General features: G+C 37.2%; 1 protein-coding gene across 1 annotated transcript in view; it reads left to right on the top strand.

The window, feature by feature from the left end:
• Positions 1-22,834, top strand: part of ARG1 (arginase 1) — a 101,994-nt gene that overhangs the window by 35,019 nt on the left and 44,141 nt on the right. The gene's annotated exons all lie outside the window — the stretch shown is intronic.

The raw sequence follows: 22,834 nt of genomic DNA on the forward strand, positions 1-22,834 counted from the left end.
GTTGTTTTATCACTTACTGAAGAGGACTCCTGGGAATGTCTATTAAAAGGATGGCAGTAGGAGGGTAGGTTCAATGTTTTACCACCCTACGTGGCATTAATGAAGGTGTTGATAGCTATCTAAATAAGACATCACTGGCAGTACAAAGTAGGCTGTGATATGATTGGTAAAGAAAGAAATGCTATATATGGGCTGTGCATGGTTTGAAAATGAGTGAGAAGTTCTTCAGAACTCATGGATCATTTCCAAAGCATGCTTAGCTTTGATCTATCCTTCATGATCTGAAGCCTTTGAGAGTGCTGCCACCAACAGTTTTAACTTTGAAGACAGTGTTCCTCGGGGTCTTTTTGTCCTTCCATTGTTGTATGCAAATGCTCAAATCTAAGAGCTCACTGTAGATTACATCCTCTCAGTTTGCTCAGGCTCTCTGAATGATTTTTGTTGCGTTTCTCATAAGTTTATTGTATTCTTTAATTGGCTTATGTACTAGTTCACTTATATGCAAGCTTTATTGTGAAGGCATCTTGTCTTGAAAAATGTTATCTAAATATCTGGATAAAATATGGAAATAAATTTTGCAGACATTAGTAGGTATTTTTAAGGAAAGGTATAAAACAAGGAATAAAAGAATGGATTGATTTTAGGGAATTGGCTCCCATCTTTGTTATGGATATAGGTCTTTATATAAGTCGTCTTGTCTTCAGATTTTATCAGCTTGTCTTTTGGAAATGGACACCTGTTGAAACCAGAAACAATTTGTGTCTGTTTTTTGGATTTCTGACTCAGAAATGGCTTGTACTGCATGTAGGATCTTGCGTAAATTATTTCTTTTGAGTCTTAACATTCTTACCCAGGATGTGCATACTGGATGGTAGATTCTATCTGAATTGTATGTATGTATTTAACTGAAATTTATCTGAAGCAGATTGTCCTGCAAATGCCCTAATTTAGCCTTTTTCTTTCATCAGTTTGATATACAGAGGAAATAGAGCAAGTCCCTTACTGAAGAGAATCCCTTTAACAGGGATTTCTTTCTCCAGCAGTTTCTCCAATGGTTCCTTCAAGTTGTATTGGACCAACCCTCTTCTTCCCTAACCAGTATAGACACAAGTCAATATGGTGCTAGATCAGTGCACAGCAGAGAAAAATTCAAACATCCCCTTCTCAGTCTGCAAGTCTGGCAGAGTGAGTTGTCCTGATGGACTTGGAATGCAATCCTCTCAGCATTAATGGTTTTTCTCTTGTAAGCCAAAAATCAGGCTCATGTAGATACTGAGAAGCTTCATGGCTGATTAATACACCTGGATGCAGGGATAACTGCCTTCTAGCTGTAAACATACAAAAGGGCAGAGAATAAATACAGATGAACTATGTGTGCATATCTGGAAAGTTCCTGTATTTTTTCCCCATCCTCCAGGAGACTCACAGAAAATTGCAAACATCCTCCAGTTATGTGAGGCTACAACTCCCTTAATTCCCCACTATCAATTGTTATGATTGGGATACTAGTAGTTGTACTGAAACCGCATACAAGGCACTCAGTTGGGCTGTTCCTGCTTGTGAAGAAAATGTCCGTGCCTTTCTGCATATATATTATCCCAGTTTCAATCCCTGGCACCCCAAATAATCCCTAAGTAGAACGGGGAGTGTCCCTTTCCTGAAACATCAGATTGCTGTTCTCAGCCATAGACAATAATACTTAAACATATTGAAACTTTAATTTGATATAAGTCAGCTTTCTATATTCTTTTTTCTGAAGTCTGTGAATAAAGAAAAGGACATAAATTGTTCAGTTCCAGACAGATTACATATGCCCCCTTCATGTTTTCCTTTCATGTGTTCAGAATCTACTCATGCTTGGAGTACTGTGAATAAAATGAAAGAAACCATGGGGGAAATATAATCCATGGTAGATCACTCAAAGAACTTGACTTTTCCTTGGATGCATTCCATTCCATATAACTGGATTCAAAACATTTGGATGTTTTTATTACAAACTCACCCAGAGCTTTCTAATTATAGAATAATGGTAGCTCTTAATGATTCATGCAATGCGTTGGAATAACAGACATAACAGCACAGTTACAAAAGACTTAAAGTGAAATTCAACTTCAACTGCAGGAAGATATTATTTCCAAAGCAAGCGAAGCTAATTTTCCATTATTTATTACTTGTATGCATTGCAAATGGAGACAGGTGAAAATGTAAGGAGGAGAGTAGGGATTAAGACTACAGGAAGTGCATTTTCTGTAACCAGCTACCTCCACCTCACCCTTCCCACTCTGTGATTCCATAATCTTGAAAGGGACTATTTCTCTATTTGCATTTTGGAATGGAAATAGAGCTAGTAAGTCAGAAGATAACATGCTGCAGGGTGTTCATAGCATTCCCTCTTTCAGCACTTGAAAAAGGGATTGAGATGATTATTGTTCCTTTGGATGAACTACCATTATAGCTTAGCAACATCCCCAAATCAAAGACCAACCATTGACAATCCCAACTATCAGCATGTTAATTGAAGTGTTTGAAAAATTATGGCAGGCAGCAATACTGTAGTGTGCCGTGCTAATCCATCTTCTTTCTAGGCAGTTTATTGTTGTCTTCTAGCTTGCATTAGGCCAGTACAAGTGCTTTATGCTTTCCCCCCTAGTTATATGAAGATGAATTCTAAATCCTAATGAGTCATGTTTCTCTCACAGAGTTACAACTGCATGAGAAAGAGTCTAAGCCAGCCCCTTTTGCCCCCACTGCCCACTGACTGTTCTAAAGAAAAATCTGAAGAGGGAAGCCATTGCTGTGATGGGCCATGCCTGCCACGGTACCCATATTGTCAATAGGCAAGTCTCTCAGTGCAGCAATTTTGTGATTGCACCCATAACATGCTCTCTATATTCCAAATATGTCCCCATCACCTTTGGAGAGCTGAACATCAAAGAGGGCTCATTTGTAATCTGTATCAATCACCAGAGAAGAAGAGGACGACCAGTAGCAAGGTGGATGGACTCAATTACAGTGGTGATGGGGGCACTGTTGGAAGACCTGAAGGACAAATTTGGGGACAGATAATCCTAGGAAAAGAATCTATGTGGTCACCATCAGCCAACACCAACTTGATAGCACATAATCAATCATTTGCTGTATCGAACTTGCAATGACTGTTTTTTGGCAATTTCACCCACCTTGAAGTAAACTGAGTTAAAGCTGACTGTAGATGAAGCCGGATTGTCTATAACCAGTGCTAGACCCTTGCTAGTCATTGCAAGATGCTGCCAAATGGCTCCAACTCAACATGGCCAACTCTGTATCAATCAGTCCCACAGATGACACTATTGCTGTCCCTGCTATGAGGTCTTCCTACCATTTGTTTTTATTTATTTTTGTTTTTGTTTTCCTCCTCTCTATCAGTATAACTTGTAGCTTGCTTGGTAAGAATTTCCAGTCTCTGCTTGTCACTGCTAAGTTGTCACATTATTTTCCTTTGTTCTTTGAAGGATAGCTGATGCAAGAATATTTTTGATTAGCTTCCGCCAGCAGGAAAAGTTTCACATTTTCATTTAAAACTGTTTTTAAGGATACAGAAGCAGTAGAAATGTAGCAAACTAAGGATGGGGCACAGGAAAAACTGAGCATAGGACTAGACTATCTAGAATAAACCATTTGAATGACTTTTTAAAAAATTGGATAGTATTATAAAGTCATCTAGTGAACCGTGATGGTGTAGCGGTTAAGATACCTGATAAGAAGTAGGGAGATTCAGGCTCCGGTCCTCCCATAGGCAGGGATGCCAGTTGGGTGACCTTGGGCCAGTCACTTCCTTTCAGTCATAATCATCATAAGGCTCTGTGACAAGCTGACTGAAAAACTAGGGAAGTGCAGTGCAAAATAGACAGCCTCTGCAATGAAGCAGGACAAATGAGGAAGAGGAGGAAGGGAAGATAATGATTATAAAGTCATCTCTTTCTACACTTTGAACGCTGTGGGCAAGCCCCCATGCCCAAGGATTTTGCACATACAGTATATGTGTTAGGGTATCAACACTAATAATTTGTAACTTCATCCAGCCTTCACTGTGGTGATATAAAGAATATCCACATTAGTGAAAGGTGCTCCTAATTAAGATGCCAGCCAACCCTTCCCCCTTGCAAAGCATTCCTTCCTTTCTATTCCCCATCCCAAACTATGAACATTCTGGGACTATTGAGTAGAGTCTATTCCCATTAGACAGTTTTGGGGGAGGGATGGTTATAAAGAATAAATGCAAATGTTGGCATTCTCCCAAAGTGAGACTTCATGTGCATATGTGTTTGTGGTGCTGTTTTGGCTGCATAAAGAGTAGTATTTGTAGTCTGAATATCAGTTACCTGGGGAATAATCAATACATGAAACTTTTCTCCAGCATGGAGATGGAAAAAGATTTCACCAGATGATTTCTGCTGGATATAGACACAGAAGTATCAAGTATCTCAGAATTAAGAATTTTACTAATGATTCATTGGAACTCAGTATCTACTTCAGCAGCACACTGAAAAACACTGTTCTTTAAACTCTGGCTCCCTGGGAATATAAATATCCCCACTAAAATGTTAAAAAATTATCAACCATGCCAAATTCTTAGCAGCAGAGAGCTCTCAGGAACTTTTGGAATGCAAAGATATGTTCATGGCTGCCTTATGGAAGATTTGGCAGATCTATAAGAAAAATTGAGGGGTTTCACCATTGTTTCCATACCCCAGTCTCTAAAATGTGCTTGAAGCTGACCTGCAATTGTCTTTATTCCTATTGGCCTTAAAACATAGAGGACAATGCAATGGCAAGAGATGGGAGGCAGGATGAGTTCAGAATTACTGCCAGTGGGGAACAGACTGCCTAAAAGCTCTGCACAACTCTGAGAAAAAAGACAATTTTGGTGTTATTTTGTATGTACAATAGAGAATCTAGCAATGGAGCAACTTAGAGATTAATTTTGCTGGCATAAGAACAAGAAGGTCTGGAGCTTATTTTGAACTGATACAAAGATCCAGTGCCCTTAGATTGCCAAGGATTTAGTTGTCATTAAGTTACAAATGTGTGTCTCTTGACAGAAAGCTGTCTGACTGATTGATCAATTAGATTGGGTTTTATAAGAGGAAGGTAGACAAGCAAATGGTACAATAACTATCAGAAATAGTTTAAGACTTAAATAAAAATGGAAAAAGATATAGCAAAAAACAACAAATCATTTCATTGTCACTGTTGGGTGAAACTGGAATTGAATGAAATTAGAAGGTGATGTTCAAAAACTGTTTTGGTTTATTCCTATTCTCTCTCTCTCTCTGCTCCATTCTCACTAACAATGACTATAAACCCAGAATCTGTATTGCTGGCTATTAAACCACATGCAGAGTTAGACCAAGGATATTCAAGAAAGGGGAAAGAAGAGGAGAAAGTGGGTTCTTTCTGTAGTTCTAGTCAAGATTTCTGCCCTCCACAAGTTTTAAGAGAAAACCCTAGCTCACATATAGTGCTAAGACATAATGTAATTTCCTTGGTTTGGCTTAAACCATCCATTATGATTTTTAATGGGTTTATTTCCAAGTAAAAATGCATGGGATTGAGCTGTATGAATTACAGTAGCTGTTGTATTTTTCACTTCATTGTGATGGATTTTCTACACAGTTGTCAAAAATAGGTGAATCCAGTCCTTCTAGCATTTGAAAACAACAACTGACTTGTGTCCCTGGAGCTTTTTCTCATAGCCATGCTAACCCCCCAAAAATGCTGGCATAAATTTTGATGCCCTAATCTTATTCTGCCTCAGTGATGAGACCAGTGGGGGGTGCTGTCCTTACTATGTTAATGCAGGATAAATTAAGGGAAAACATTTATGGAAACTCTTGGCTTGTTTCCTCTCCTCTAGAGTGTCATCTGCTGGTGGGATAAACAGCCACCTATCACTCTCCTTAATGTGTGGTGAGACAGAGCTGGGTGAATATAGGCAAATGGTTTGAACAATTTGTTTAATCACCCTCTAATTGGGCAGCTAGTTATTAGTTATTGATCTGCTTGTTGAATGTCCAGAATGGTGGTGGAGAAGAGTGGCTAGAGGAGGCATGCCTGCATGAGTCTGTAGCTAGGTGGATCCCAGCCCTTGACTGCATCATCAACCACAATGTGTCCATGACAAAAATAGTGGCAAGAGAAGAGGTGAACACTATTTAAAACCAGGATTTTAAAACTGTGCCCCTCACAACTATTAGGGCATATTCAGTCCATGGTCAAAGGAACATGAGATATGCTCTAGGGGATCTTCTTCAGCCACAAGGTAATTTCACATACTGATTGATTGATTGATTGATTGATTGATTGATTAAAGGTGAAATGAAAAGTTTGCTTTAATGGTCAGCAACACTTCTGGTATGTTTTAAAATGTGTGCTGAAGCCAAACAATGCAGAGGTTTGGAGTTAATGATTGGATTTCTTTACCTGGTGTTATTCTTCTTTAATGCCTAGTTGTAAAGGCAGATGCCACTAGACTTGGACAGGATGAAATTTTCTAGCAGCCCAAATAAAATAAAATAAACAAGTGTTGCCTTACCTCTATGGAGGATCATGATATCATCACAGCAAGAAAAACTTCATATGTCCCATTTTTGTTTATAAAATAACTCATTTGTTGATTTTCATCCTATTGAAAGGGAGGGCCAGGAGAGTGGAAGAAGTGAGACCAGATTTAAGTATTTTGAGGTTGCAGTGAATATAAAAATATACTGCCTCATCCTTTGATTGGTGATGTTGAGGGGGACTCCAGTGAGACAATAGGCTGCCTTTAGAGCCATGTTTGTCAAACTTGGCAACTTTAAGATATGTGGACTTCAAGTCCTGGAATTCTCCAGCCAGCACTGCTTTACAGTTTTCTGTTCACTCCAGTTATATTAAAGCTAGACTATTATCTAATGTCACCATAGAGATCAGTGTTGGTAGTATTTACATTATAATTGTGTATTTCCCTCAGCTTCTAGATTTATAAAAGCTTGGGAGACATTCAGTGGAAAATGTGATCTTGTAAGGCTTCTGTCTACATGCTAAGCTTGCATAGGTTGCATTCTGTAGAAGCCATCTCCAACCTGGTTTTCTTCATATCTGTTGGGACTCCAGCTCCCATAATTCCTAAGCATTGGCCATGTTAACTGGGAATTCTGCGAAGTGTAGTTAGTATAAAGCTTAGGCCATGTCCAAAGGACATTGAACATGCTTCTACTGCTAAAAATCCAGAGATATCCCACAGCTACCCCATCTTTTCCTCTTGAAGCAATGAGTAAAGAAAAGGAGAATTACAATGGAAGACTATCATGTTTGCATGCCTTGCAATATTTTTAAGGAGGTAGCTCTATGGCGCAATAAAGCCTATGTTGAAAAATGCCCTTCTTCTGAAGTTTTACTTGCAAATCTAAAACAAACTGTTTCTTTGACAATTGTGTCTTGTGTTGTTATTGTTGTTAGATTTATGTCCTATCTTTCTTCCAGGAACTCAAGATTGCTGCAGTTTTATAGTACTGTATATGGACAAATGCTCAGAATCTGTCCCACTGATTTCTTAAAACCACTCCATTTGTTTTCTTTGAGTTGTTTTCTTAATGTGATTTTTTAATATAACTGCATTTGTTTTTGTGATATCATTTGCTTTCTTAATATAGCTACATATATTCCCGTAATTCAGTGTTTCTGTTTCTTGATCAAAAAGGGAGATTCTGCTCAATACAACAAATACTGTTTTGGATATTTCTGGTCCCCATCTTCTTTTTTAAGAGGGAGAAAATGATTATGGTTCACTTGTATAGTCACTTATCCAGGGAAAGACCCATTGAACTCAATGGGATTAATTTTGAGTGTGTATGAATAAGCTTTCTCTGGTACTTGCAAACCCAGACAGGATTGCACAATTGATTGCTCTCTGTAGATACTTCAATATAATAAAGATTATTTGCTTTGGCACAGGGTAAGCAAAGAATTAAATCTTTAAAATTGGCAATGGTTATTTTTAATTAGGTACTTACAGAAGATAAACACATTATTGTTCACAAAATCGGGTTTCCCTTTCAGAAGGGTATACTGAGGTGATGTTGGCAGACCTTGAAAATACCCTGGAGTCCTGTTACTATATAACTGAAAAACCACATGGATTCCAATTCCTTTGTTCTTGTACTTCCAAGTAGGTTTGCCAAGCCAAAGGAGTTTGCTAAAACCACATCCTAGGAATTTTTATTGGAAAGAAACTTGGGCTGTGTTCAGGGGAGCTTAATCCTCAGCAAGTGCACATAGGATAATGGCTTGTATGTTTTTACAGCTTGTGTGTCTAGGTATGAATAAGTGTGTCATGGACTAAATGCAAGGCATGTTCCTTATTTTGTTTCGTTCCTATTGTTCACACTTGATTTGGAGGATCTTTCATTTCATAAGCTATAGTAAAAATATGCAACTTTTTTGGACTGAGGCTGTAGGTAGACTACTAGGTTGCACTCTGAAAAGTAGATGAGGCTAGAACTGAAAGAGGGGATGGAGCCATAGAAATATTACATTTTATTTAATTTCATGTAATCAGATTAAAAACTGTAATGTGAATATTTCCTAACAATTTCATAGTTTTCTTCCTCTGCTACATTAAGGATTACCATTGGAAGTTTTGCCAGGGCTCTGAGAAGTTATATCTAAGGCTTTTGGGGATGGGGTAAATGTCCTTGGGCTGCAAGTTGCAAATCTTTGCCATACAGCATGGGTGGGTGGGGGAACTGGAGCTCTCCTGCTCTTATGGGAATGCAGTTTCCTTCAGCTCAGCCAGCATACACAGTAGCTAGAGAGGATGGAACTGACTCCTCCCCACAACTTAACCTTGTCCTGTCTTAGTTGTTGGCTAAGAAAAAAATAAACTAGGGGTTCTCAAACTGTGAGCTGTGAGCTACTTAAAAGTTGGGGAGGAGGGGGCCTCAATAAAATGTTTGTCTTAGGAATAATAGTCAGGCTCAGACTTTGGGGCATTACTATGCTCTCCTAGGTTTTTCATCTTCTTTTCTCAGATTGTTTTTTCATCTGTTTTCTTTTCTTAGCAGAGAGGCTCAAAAGTTTTCTGAATCACCATCATGATTCTATTCTTGAAATTGCTTTTCTTAATACATATTTTTATTAAAGTTTTATATATATATATATATATATATATATACACACACACACACACACACACACATACACACACACACACTAATACAAAATTAAAAGACCAACAAACAAAAGGAAGAAAAGCAAGAAAGAGAAAAGAGAAAGAAAGAAATATAAAAGATGACTTTCCCCTCCCTCCAAACAAGTATATGCATTACAATAATTTAAAGCTTCTCTAATGTTACTAAAAAAAAGCCTTCTTCATCCCCTTTCTCATCCCTAAACAATAACCAAATTATGAAAAATATTCAGCGGTCAATCTAATCAGCAAAACAATTAAAGGTGCCAGTAATAATAAATTATATATTTTACACTTAAACAAATAAGTCTATTTTGCATTTTAACTTCTAATTTTTTTCTGAAAAATAAAACCTAAAAGATCTCTCCCCTTAAGCATACAAAAGACCAGTAATAATCACATATGTATTTTAAACTAAACCAAATAAACCACTTTTATAGCCCTGGTCCGAAAAAGAAAATTTGGTATTAACCATTCAAGTTCAAAACATAGACAATTTAACCCTGATCTGATAAATCCACTTTGAATTCCTTTCTCTTCTTTTCAAAAGGCTCAGTCTTCAGTTTCTTCTCCAAATAAAACCCCAAATAGCAATCTCTTGCCATTCTCTCTATTTTCAGAAAAGGTTTCAGAGATCTGGTGTTTCCTTTCTGTGGGTCCAAAATAGGATAATTCTCAGAGTCACTCTTCTGATCCATTACAGCTTCTTTCTCCATGTCATTCTCATAATCAAGCAACTTCGAGTCCATCTTCAGATCCACAGCATCTTTTTCCATATCTTCCATCTCTCTCTTATAATCTGGCATTTCTTTAAAGTCCATTTTAGAATCCTTATTCAAGTCAACTTCAACTGCTATTTTATCCAGTAAAGTCTTTTCTTCTTCTACAACCTCTGTTGTAGAAGAATTTTAAAAATAGTTCCTAGGCACACTGATTCTAAACAACTAAAAAGTCTTATTTGAAAGAAGGATACTCCTTCATTGTGTTAAGAGAGATTTCCTTTAACTGGTCTCCATTCCTTCTGACCTTGAAAGCTCACTCTTATCTGGTGCTTATTTTCAGAAGCAAAATTTTCACAGGACAGATTTTCTTGCAATTAAATCCAATTTCACTTGCTATATTTTCTTAAACGTTTGAAACAATCTTTTAAAAAGCTGTTTCAAAATCATCTAGCTTCTTAACTGTCCCCAATCAACATTCTTAATTCCCTTTCGCTGTTTCCAAATGTTAAAATATTTTTTTTGTAATAATTTTATTCTTTAAAAAAAAATCAAAACTAGCCAAAACTAATATTAAGAATAAAAAATAGGAAAAAAAGAAAAAAGAAAAAAAGAAAAATAATAAAAATAATAAAAAGAAAAAGTGCAAAAAAGAAAAAACAACAACAAAAAAGAATTGTTTTCTGACCCACCCCACAACAGATATAAGTAACAATATACATCAAACTTTTGCTCTAAATTTACTACATAACTTCCATTATTTCTATTAACCTGTATTATTTCTAATCCTCAAACCTATACAAAACAATTTCATTTTTATATATCTCATAAAAAGTTTTTTAAAAAAATCCAGTTAACACTAAAATTACCCACTGTCTTATCTCAAATCAAAACCAACAATTTTGCCATCTTGGCCAACTCCATCCACCTCATAAACCATTATTTCACTATAAATAATATATTTTCTTTCTACCTCTATTCATTTAAAAACCTTGCTGCTGTTATCGTATATAGAAAATAACATTATAAATAATGTCATATCCTTCCACCTTTATACTTATAGAAACGTTACTGGTATTGTCATATACAAAAACAAAGGTTCCATAAAATTAATAACCAATATATCTTAATCTTAGTGAACTTTATACCAAAATCCTTAAAACATTGTCATTCAGTCCTGGTCATAAAAATAAATCCCATTAATAACTACAGAGAGCCTCAACATATATATTAAGCATAGTCAAATCAGTTCACTTTGTAAACCTTCAGTTTACTTTTAAAAAGCTTAAACTTTAGTCCTTTCTTGTAATATCTCACCAGTTGATTCCCCATCATCTTCTTGTCTTCTCCCAAAAACATCTCCAATATTCTCTCTTCATCTCTTCCCAGGAATGACCTCACTGATACAATGCATTTCTTTTGCACATCCAAAGCATTAAATCTTTCCAGTTCACTCTTCTCCATTATTTGTATGTCCTCTTTAAACATTGTAACATCAATTGATTCCATTTGTAATTCCATTCTAATATATTTTTCCATATCATCCCTTGGCCATCTTAAGTCCATATTTGAATCCACAACTTACTTACTTACTTACTTACTTACTTACTTACTTACTTACTTACTTATTTATTTATTTATTTATTATCATATTTATATAGCCACCCATCTCACACAAGGTGACTCTGGGTGGTATACAACAATTTAAAAAAATACATAAAAACAGCTACATATAAAAAACAGTAAACACACACAAAACAGGAGGGTATAAATTCATATCACCTTTATAATCCAATTTCTTTTTGAGCTCCAATTCTATATTCAGTTCAGTTTCCACCTTTTTTTCAGAGTTTTATCATCTTACCCACTCTTTCCTTTATCTTTTTTTCAAGGTACTTGAATTTAGCTCCTAGTTCATCAAACATTGACTGGAGTAGACTTAGAGGAGTTATTTTATGTTCTAGCGGCTGCTCCAAGGGGCCCCTTTTAGCCATTTCTTTTTTTTTTCTTTCCCTTTAGACAAGTAAAAAGTATAGCAGTTAATTGCAAGGGAAAGTAAACTGCAGTTCACGCCCTCTGGTGCCTTTCAAGCTGAAATTGCAGGCACTAAAGAAATCACATGAGAATCAAATTACAATCTAGCTCTGTTTCTAAAGCCCCACCAATCAGCAGACAGAATTGAACCAAACAGGAAACTTTCCCATAGAAAAAAACAAACCTCATTGCTGCAGATAGAATTTCGTAAAAAAAAAAAAAAAAAATTCTAACAAATAAATCGTCTTTTTTTCACTATAAGTAAATTTTAAGTTTCTTTTAAATTCCACTTTTCCTCCAACTTTTTACGAATTAATCAGCTTAATTCAAAACTATTTCTTCATTTAAAAATATAGTCCCGAAAATAAGGATAATCCCCAAGAGATTTACTTATCAGTTGTGAAGGAAAGTCTCTGTTAAGTTGAAAAATAATTATAATCCAAAGTGTTTAAGAAATGGGAATTGGTTGGCTCTAGTGTTCATTAAGGCTGCACTGCAGCGGTGAACAAAGATGATTCCCCCATCTCCCAGCTGCTCCATTCGAGAGCCATTCACAGAGTCAGTCTCCATGATTAGCTTTTGAGGAACGGCTGTCAGGAGACCAAATGTGTCAATTTCCTCACTTCCTCCTTTATCCAGAGCAAGTTGGGCAGCCAGCACTTGCTGCCAGCCACCAATCCAGCTGTGGTGTCAATTCTCCCTGTTGTGGAGAGGTGTCTAAGTTGCCATGTTCCCACCGGAAGTCATTAAAATATTTCTTTTTGATCTTTAAACTTTCTTTAATCTTCTTTCTCCCAGGATAGTAGGAGATGGTCCCAGTGTACAACAACTTGTCTTTCAGGAGGTTTTTAATTGCCAAATAAATCATAAATAGGCAGTTTACGATGTTAATTAAAAGAGGAAGCAAAGCAAATCTAGTGTCCTTTTGAAGCCTCTGCACCATGGCTTGGGATCAATGTTTTTCCCTTGACTCCCAGAGTGCTCCACCCACTAGAGATTGCTAGATTTCAATCTCTTCACAGGGATTCTCTGTAAGGAGTAGCTGTGGGTGATCCTGTCAATGTCCTTTATCTGGAGATGATTCCAAAGAGCTGAACCTATGCCAGCTCCTCTAACTGCCATGGGCATCAGCTCCACAAAAAACAGAGCTGTGATCAATCAGCCATTTCTTCCCTGGAAGCCCTATATTCTTGACATTGTTATTTATGTTATGGAATGTTTTTCTGGAAAATATTCTTATGCCACTGTTTTTGGAGTGTCTGTGGAAGTATGCCTGTAATTGTTGGGTCATAAGAAGAAAGCTAAAGACCAGTCTATTGGGAGAGTTGCTGAAAGTTTGTAACATCTTATTTGTGCAAGCTGGGGTTTTCTAATGTTGCTGCTGTGTATAAACATAAAATATTGATCAAACATTAATGGAGAATGAGAGTGGCTGTTTCAGAAATGAAAGGTTTCAGAAATTACATAGATGTAAGCAGCCTCATCCATCCTTCCTATTAAAAAATAAGGTTTTTTTTTTTGGTTGTTGTTTATTTCCAGTGAAATGTTTTATTATTATAAGGGTGCAAGATTTAATAATTAACCCTACTGTATGCAATCTGGAAAACTACCAGATGTCATCCAAGAGTCTCCATAAAGCAAAGGGTGGTGTCTTTGCAGCCATCTAGCAGTTCTGTGGATTTTTGCTGTCCAGATGCACTAGCCCTATAGAATTGTTTTATTGGAGATACAGAACAAAATGAAATTAAGATGCATTAAATTTAAATTTATTTCTTGCCCAACCATAACCCCAATGAACTAATTAATTATATTGGGGGATGTTACATAAATTCATTAATTATTTTAGGGGGTTCTGGTGTCTCAAAGTCTGAGAACCTCTAGATTAAACAATACACAGTCATGTGTTCCAGAATGAATCTGCCCATCCAGTGAGATTGGGGAGAAAAGGCTTGTTGAAGGTCCTGTCACCAGGGGAGTTTCATCTGTAGAGACCCTAGAATTGAGGTGTCTCAAGGGTGATCATCCTTTTCTGGAATAGCTTCTCCTCTCACACCCAGACTGCTTCCTCCCTGCTGATTTGGGCGAGGGAGGGGGAGTGTTGTAAAAAAAATGTCCATTTGATAAGGCCTGTGGGGATGTTAGTTTGTGCCTCCCCAATGAATGGTGCCTTTTTTATAGTATTGATTTTGTCTCTTGATTTTAATGCATCTCCTGTTCTTGTAAGGCTTTCAGAGTCCATCTGGAATAGAGCAGCACAGTAATCTTAGTCATAAATAAACAATAAATACTTTTCCAATATCCATCATCAAAATTCCAGTGTATCTGACAGTTTCACCAGTAACTGAACATATTCTAGATAGAGAAGCTTGTAATCAGTCATTGCATTGAGGAAAACAAAAAAAATTAAACCTTGCATTCGGTCTCTGAATCCTCACGGATTTCTTTTTGAAAGCTGGCTGTGGTTGTTTTTTAAGTAGAAGGGTTTATCTGCAATAGTTACTTTTTTTACATAAAAAGTGGCCTTAAATAACTAATTTTTTCTACTCCTTGGTTTTATCCTATTCCTGACCGGGACTTTGCTTCATGATTTTCTCTTACCAATGCTAATTGCCCATGAAAAAAAGTGAAAATCTTCACCCAAGCAACACTTTTAACATTTGCATGCAAAGTTTGCCTGGGCTGATCACATGCGAAAACAAGTAAACAAGGATGTTGAACCTTGATGGCTGCCCAGAAGAGGGAATTTACTGTACCAACAGGAAAAATGTACATGCTGCTTCATCATGGTAGCATTTGACTGTTTCTGTTCCTCAATGAAGAGTTTGTTTTTCCACCCAGATCTGCTTGTCTTTTTTTCACAACCAGAGTTTTAATGCTTTCTTGTTGCTTGATAGCCACTACTCTAGGTATATGCATGACCCACATGCAAAGGGATCCTTCTAGAGAAGAAAAAAACAAGTATGTCAAGGCTCTGAAAATGGTATTTGGAGCAGAGTTTTGGGCCTTGTACAAGTACACTACCTGCTATTCATTACAGCAGCCATTTTTTCCAGACTTCCTCATGAGTCTGGATAAAAAATATGGATGCTTTAAGAGTTGCATCAAGCTTTTTTTTTCACACTGGTGCAAACAACCTGAAAACAGAGTCTGATTTAATGAATAGCAGAGGAGGGCTGTGCTCCTCTGAAGTCTAATGCACTTTGACTGAATAGTTTTTAAAGTGTGTGCCACCCTACAGGAGGAACTCAATTTTCCCTTTCCAAATGTGTGCAGTGGAATGTGGAAAAGCAACACATTAGGGCAACATGGAGAACAGAAACTGTTTCCCTTCTCTCAGTCCAGCCCATGTGTCCCTCTGAAGCAAGGAAATGTGCACAGCATACAGTAGGGAACAAACAAACAAACAAAAAACAGGGCCCTTTTTCTTTTTTGGGTTCCACTATAATGATGTGGGAAAGAAATGTGCTGTATGATTTAAATATATTGCTTCTGCATATTTATACCTGCCCTGCAGACAACATTTTCCCTCCTGTTAGCGGTTTGAAGAAGGAGCTGTTTATTTCTGACCTTGTACAGTCCTGCTATTTTCAATTCTGTTTTACAACTCGCTCATTCCCTCTTTCTTTCTTATGGGTGTCTCCATTGCATCAGATTTATTTAGTGTTTTGATACACAGAAGCAAACAGCTATATATGTTCAGAATTCTTATTCTCATTCTTATTATTTAAGGAGCTTTAAGCATTTGACTTGGAGCTCCACTGTATTTGGAGTCATCTCCTGAATAGTGATAAAAAAAGAAGTTGGCAACAGGTTTTTTTTTTTAAGAAAAAAAGAAGACCTTGCATTGTGAGATTTCTGTAGGTACCATGCCAAATTTGGGACATTTTAAATCGAGAGTGAACACATGCGAGTTTTGCAGGGCTATGCACTAACCCATAAATAGGCAATTTATTCATTCCAGTAATCTGCGTCTCAGACTTCACTTTGTTGGACTGTAGACTTAGTACCCTGGGATGAGGCAACCTACTGTTGATGAGCAGATATGGACCCTCCTCAGGAAAATACTTTTCAGCATCCTTGTGTGGCTGCTGAAATAGATGCCTAGTCATATGCACATATGAACGCATTCATCACATGGGGATAGGGAGCAGGGGCAGTGCAAACAGTCCCATGCTTCTCTATCCAAACATTTAATGGAGCATATGTTATTATTATTACTATCTGACTGTCAACTCAGTGGGTAAAACAGATAACTAGGAAATGTTCCATCCATAATAGTGAATCCATATGTGTGTTCAAATTATGCATGCAGAGTGGTTAAAAATGGAGAGTGGTTCCTATGTCTTTTGCGAATAGGCTGTTGGCCTTGATCTGAGCAGCTGTTCCTTAGCCTGGTGTAATAGCCTGATACTTTTTGGAGGAAATTATTCCTGCACTGTAGGACTATTGAGCAAATACTGAAGAAGTAGAAAGTGGAGAAATAAAGTTGCTAAGTTGGGGGTACTCTCCAAAGACTGGAAGTGCTTGTGATATTAGCTAAACCAGTGAGGAGCTTGGTAGTAATCCAAGTGTGTTATAAATTTCCAAGAATCTGACAGCCTTTAGAAGACTGTTACAGTATTGAGTTTTAAAATGAACAAGGCATTCATAATGCTTGCTGACAGCACATGATTTAGAGAGTGCGGTGAGAGCAACCAATGATTTCTTTGTCTGACAGGAGGTTTCTGAAGATATGAGAGCATCTTGTTTTATTTTTTCTCTGCACTGAGTCATGTGAGTTAGGGATAACCAAAGGAAGTGAATGCTCTTGGCTTCCTCCATCTCTTGGGTATTACAACTATATAAAGGTTATCAGGGTTACACAAGCAAGCTGTTAGAAACCTCATCATGCAGCTGTGAACTTGACAGATAGATAAGTGTGTCCTTGGCCAATGTATAAATAAAGATTTCTACTTATGAACATCAGTATTGTGTCACTGAATCTTCAAGGGCTCCTCTATAAAGCAACACAGTCTGCTTCTATGTGTGGCCCACAAGCTTGTTTGTAATTGCTGAAGCCCCCAACACCCCCTCCTGTTGAAAATGGGAGGTGTAGTTCCTTGCAGAAAATACATGAAAGTTACATGAACCCTTAAATGCAAGGGAAAAATATATTTTGTTCTCACCTATATAGATGATAGTGCCTGGGCGTCTTGATATCATCCTTCAATCCTTTGTGCTTCAGCTCTCCAGATACATTATGTGAAGCTGCTAGATACCATAGACTGCTCCCCCACCATGGCAAATGAACCAGAACGTTGGGGGGGGGGGGATTTCTGATATTTTCTTCATAGCAAGAGCAACATTTCAATCATCTGAAGTGGTATTTGCTAGTGTGGCATAAACCTGGGTGTTTTGGAAGATTCATGATTTCTTTGTTTGGTAGGCAAGGCATAGACAATGACTAGCTCAAAATTATCCACTGAAGGTCATGGAGAGACAGAGATGCAGACTCTGCAAGATAAAAAAAAAAAAAAATCCTTTATGTCAAGCTTGACTCCTACTTACTACATGAACACTGGCAGCAATATGGAAGTCGCTTGTGATTACTTTCTTCTGGGATATCTTTTTCACTTCCCAGTCAAGTCTATATAGTCTCCTTTTCTTATAGTCTCCTATCCAACTACTAAACATGTCTGAAACTGCTTAGCTTTTTCAACATCAGCCAAGCTTGGCCTGCTGGGACATGAATCACTACATCTATCCAAACTTACGAATTCCTCTTGGCATACGGTTAAAAGCCTGGTCCTGCTGAGCAATATTCTTCAAAATTTATCAGATCTCCACTGATTGTAGTGAGCATCCATTATTTGTAACTCTAGAGTCAGATGCAGTCTCTCTGCGGTCGCTTTGCTAGGCTCATGGACTCATAGTATGTAAGAACTATGAATTTATGAACCCACTAGGAATGGGTGAGAATTTCATTTCAGTCGTGTGTTGATAAGAATGATGAACATTAACAATTAATTTCATGAATTGTGGAAAGACTTAAGAGATAAATTGAGAAAAATGGAATGTAGGAGTATGTGAAACTGAAATATTTGTCCAGACAAATGGTTGAATCAATGTTTGGGCTTGAATTCTTATATATTCAATCATGCTTGAAGTTCTGAATTAGAAGGGTTCCTCCTTCTCCTTACAGGTCTGTTCATCTTTAATATGGGCAGGAATGTACAATATATTCCTCTCCATGCTAGAAATAGCTGTACTTATTGAATGTGGTGCAGATGACTGAGAATGTTGCTGTCTCTTTCATACTTTCATTAGAGTTTCCTTAAAAATGTCATGACAGGAACTTGACCTTAAAAGAATTTAGAAGTGGAAGAAAGAATGGCAACATCTCCATCCCAATTTACCACTGCAGTGAGTGATACCCAAAGGAGGGCAGCTGGAGTTGCATAGATCACAGTTATTTGATGAACCAATCTGTGCTGTTCCAGGTCTCCTAAGATTTTGTCTGAATTGTTTAAATCATTGATTGATGACATTCCCCATATTATATGGTATTGCATTCTCTTAGTTGATATTGTGTTGCACCAAAAAGATTTACAATGAACCTAGTCTAAATCTCTTTCCTATACTATATTATTATGACAGAAGGAGAAAAATTCTATCCACTGTGACTGTGTCTTTTCCTCTTCTCGCTGTATGTAATTAGCCACCATGTGATTATGAGAATATTATTGCATTTATCAATCTTCAGCAAGGTACATTTAGAGTATCTAGAGAGTAAGTGTTAGGCCCAGATAGTCTCTTTCCCATCAATTACTGAAGTGTGTGCCAGGAAATACACAAAACAAATGGCATAATAAGGTATTCAGTTTTGTTTTGTTTTGTTTTAATTCAATAATCTCAGATGAAATTGCTAATAGCTCACTTTGATACAGTTTGACATGCTGGAGCGCTTAGACAATCCAACTGATTGTGATTAAGCTGGCTACATTGAAATAGTAATAATGTTGTTTTCTTGTAGCAGGTAATATTGATTTGCTCTGCTAAACCCCTTCCATCCAGTAAGACTGCAGGAGGTTCTGTCTTGTACATTCATTAGCTTCTACATTCACACACTTTGCTAAGCAATAGTTTGAACTACAGGCTAAACAAACCTGGTTTGTTTAACAAGCCACAGGGACCTGTCTCATGCATAATGCTAAGCTAAAAACCTCACTTTGCAAGCCACAATATCTCAGTTCATAACTCACATTAAGCCAACATCAAATCTATCACTTTATGGTAAGCACAATGTTAAGCACAATTTGGTGACAAGGCTGAAGTCATTACAAAAGAAACTCTGTAGTCACACATCCTGAAGTGGGACTTCATTCCAATAGGTCTTCCAGGCAATGTTGAAAATCCATTCATTATCTAGCTCCCAGACTAGTTGTTTTTATTTCTCAATCTATTTCAGATTTTATTTTATTTTATTGACTTTTTTCCACCTGGCATCTAAAGATTTTTTCCCTCACAAGTTCTGAGCCTGAAGCTAGAGAAAGATGTATAAAGAGGTTAATCCAGAGAGTCTGTAAAGTGTTTGGAAAGAAAGGTGACTCGAAGAAAGCTTCTCTTAAGTACAAATATTATCCACTTGTACAACAACTAGTAAAAACACTGTTGCATATATGTTCAAAGTGTTGAGAATTTTCAGGGATTCCAGTCCATACCCAAAGATTAATTCCTTAGAATAAGGTAATTGGTTGAACATTTTAAAGAATTCAGCACAGAAGCATTTTAACACTTCAAACTCTGGCATAGGGATGTCTAGAATCATATTGACATGGACAGCAAAGTTAGATCTCTGATTCCCTTTCAGAACCAGCTATCAGACAGTAATTTCTAACTACATATAGGTCTCACTCTTCTCATCTCAGCTAATGGGATAAGAATGATGAATCATCTCTGACACCTCCTTTCCCTTCTTGTTCCATACTGGCTCTCAATGAAACATTTTATTAGAATACAAAGAGCTTCCAACTGCTCTTTGTTAAGTCTCAAGAGACATTACTTCTAGCTCTACTTAGAAATCTTATCATTAGTAAGCTTTAGTAGTCCCATGGGTTAACTGTGACTTAAGTACCTACCCATAACAATATGATCTCACCTCTATCAAGTATTTACAATGTCTTTGAACTGGGCATTGTAAGTACTTAACTCTTCCTGTGTTTATTAATAGGATAATGTTTGAGTTTGTGTGTGACTGGTGCCTTACATTAGATGTTGGCCCTTTGTGAACCATTTGTTCATAGAGATTAACACTGTTCTCTTCCAAATTAACTATGAGAAGCAAAACCTTCACTGAATTAAAACAACAAAGCCTCTCTTGAAACAGAAGTCTTATTCCTGATCACAGAAATAACTAGGTATTCTAACTAGATGAGCTCAAACAATTTTTTTAAGAGATGAATTTCCTTTTCCTGCTCTACCAACATTTCATCAGGTGATTCCATTCTTTTCTGGGAAAAGGAAGTACAACAACCTTGAATACTATCACCTTTTTCCTTTACTTTTTCTGTGTCACCTGTAGCTGAAAACAGGCATGCTTTCAAGGATATATTGTCTTTTCCCCAGAATGGTCTCTTTGTGGAAAGAGAAATAGAAGACACAATAGCTAATGGGGGATAACAGGGTCTAGGCAGCTGGCAACATTTTGTAAATTGGGCAGAGTAATTGCATGGCTTAGAAAAGCACCATCAGGTCATATAAAGATGGTCTGATATGATACAGCTTCCCTCCTTCCTGATCTCAGCATTGTACAGATTTGAACAAGAGGAAGTAGGGATGTCCACACTGTACTTTACATATCATTTTCCATGTTACATCATAAACAAGATGAAAAGAAGAGTTTCCTTGTCCGTTGCATCCATGATTCAACATCTTTTTAAAAATTGTTTGTCTTGAGGGGCATTGGGCAGGGAATTTCTTGATTACTAGAACCTTGGGATACAACTGTGCATGGGACCAGATGTGGTGGACCCCATCCCAAACATTCTGTTCCATATCAAGTCTTCTCCTTTCTCATAATACAGTCTTTCACCAAAGCCACTAATAAAGTGGGAGCAGTGCACAAACAATGGGATACGTGACCCTAAAGAAGAGAGGGGCCATATATAAGCAAGAGATGATTATATATAATATGATATATAAACCCAATTATAAACCCATAAAATTGGGTTATATATCATATTAAGCCATGGTTTGTTTAAAAGCCAGTTTATTGAATAGCCTGTGATTGGCTGGCTTTTTATGTCATTATAAACCATAAAATCACCATCATATGCTGTTCTATGGGAAAGATTCCTAAAGAAAGAGTAAGGATGGAAGGCAGCTGAGGTCTATCCCAGGGTCTGGTTTAGCTGGACTTCCTCTCCTTCTCCCCTCCTCTCAGAGCCAATGCCATCAACTGATTTATGAAAAGGGTTTGTTTATTTTAATGTACACATTTCTACCCCTGAAGGCCTCTGGTTCTTCACCCCGAGAAGGTGATTGTTTCTTTTCTGAGGCATATTTCCTTTTTTCATGGTTATGAATCTTTTCTCATGAATCTGCAGGAGACAGGATTCACTTGAGGAGCTCTTCACCTTTCTGTTTCTAGCCAAGTGTTTGGGGCAGATTTTTTATATCTCTAAATTTTAAAAAAGAAACATGCTTGGATCTATGGACAATGGACTAAGCAAAAACCAAAGCAAGCCATACTATTGCTTACACTTATTTTCTCATCCTACTTTAGCAGTCTCTATGATTCTATGAAACATGTAAATCTGCCTTTACTACTGTGATATTTGAGATCTTGTCTGTAGAAATCATTACCTCAGGACCTCAGACTTATCACACCCTCTTCTCTATTCTGAGATCCCTTCAAGATTTCCCATTCCCATTTGTTTGGATCTCACTTATTTTCCTGAGGGAAGAAGAATTTATCATCTTTAACTTGGCTTTATGCTCCTGGAAAGAATAATTCCCTACACACATTTTTTTCTTCCACTCTGAATACTTAAATAACTAGAAATATAATTTTAAAAACTGTCAGATAATATTTCACTTTTGGCCTTTAAACATTTCCCTCAACCTTTCATACATTTCTTTTCTACGCCTTTTCCCTGTTCATAATAGAAGCAATTGAAGCATTTCATGGTTCTGCCAGGAGAAATTAAATTAGTTCCTTATAGCTGGAGAAGATAATGCTGGTTGTGGTACAAAAATAGATAGCTAACAATTTTTTAAAAATCCACTGCAAACAACAAGATAGGCTGTTTTCAAAAGGGCATATATGCTGGCAATTTATTTTAAACAATTTTTTTTTAAAAAGACAACACATGGGTTATTTTTTGTGAATATTTTCATCACCTATAAAGGGGAAAAAACCCTACCCCAGCTGGACTAAGGTAGCCTAAAAAAAAAAGAAAAAAGCTAATAATAAGTGTTTCCAGGGACTTTGTTCTGTAATCCATCTGCTGCTGCTGCATTTCAAAGAAAAGCTAAGTTGACAAACATCAGCCTGTGCGGAGAGAAGAGAAATTTGTGTTTTTTAGCCACTAATGTGTCATATACAATTACTGTACGCAATGGGATTTATGAGCCGGGATCATGGAAGGTCATAGGTCAGCTTCAGCACCTGGGATGGCAAATTTCATAGGTGCCCTCACTTTATATCGTTAGGTCTGGGAAACTACAGGATGATACCGCACTGGGTATGAAGAAACATTGTGGGAAGTTTATCAAGAGATAAATGATTCACTCGCTGCCATTGCTGCAAGGTGAGGTAAGTTCACTTTGTTGAAACCATCTGAACCCTGCAAGAGCACCACTTTGGATATTATTCTAGAACAGGACTGGTGCC

This window comes from Python bivittatus, unplaced genomic scaffold (assembly GCF_059951505.1).
Source record: "Python bivittatus isolate LINGU-HERP-01145 unplaced genomic scaffold, Pbiv_v1 ctg000020_np1212, whole genome shotgun sequence".
Classification (NCBI taxonomy): Eukaryota; Metazoa; Chordata; class Lepidosauria; order Squamata; family Pythonidae; genus Python; species Python bivittatus.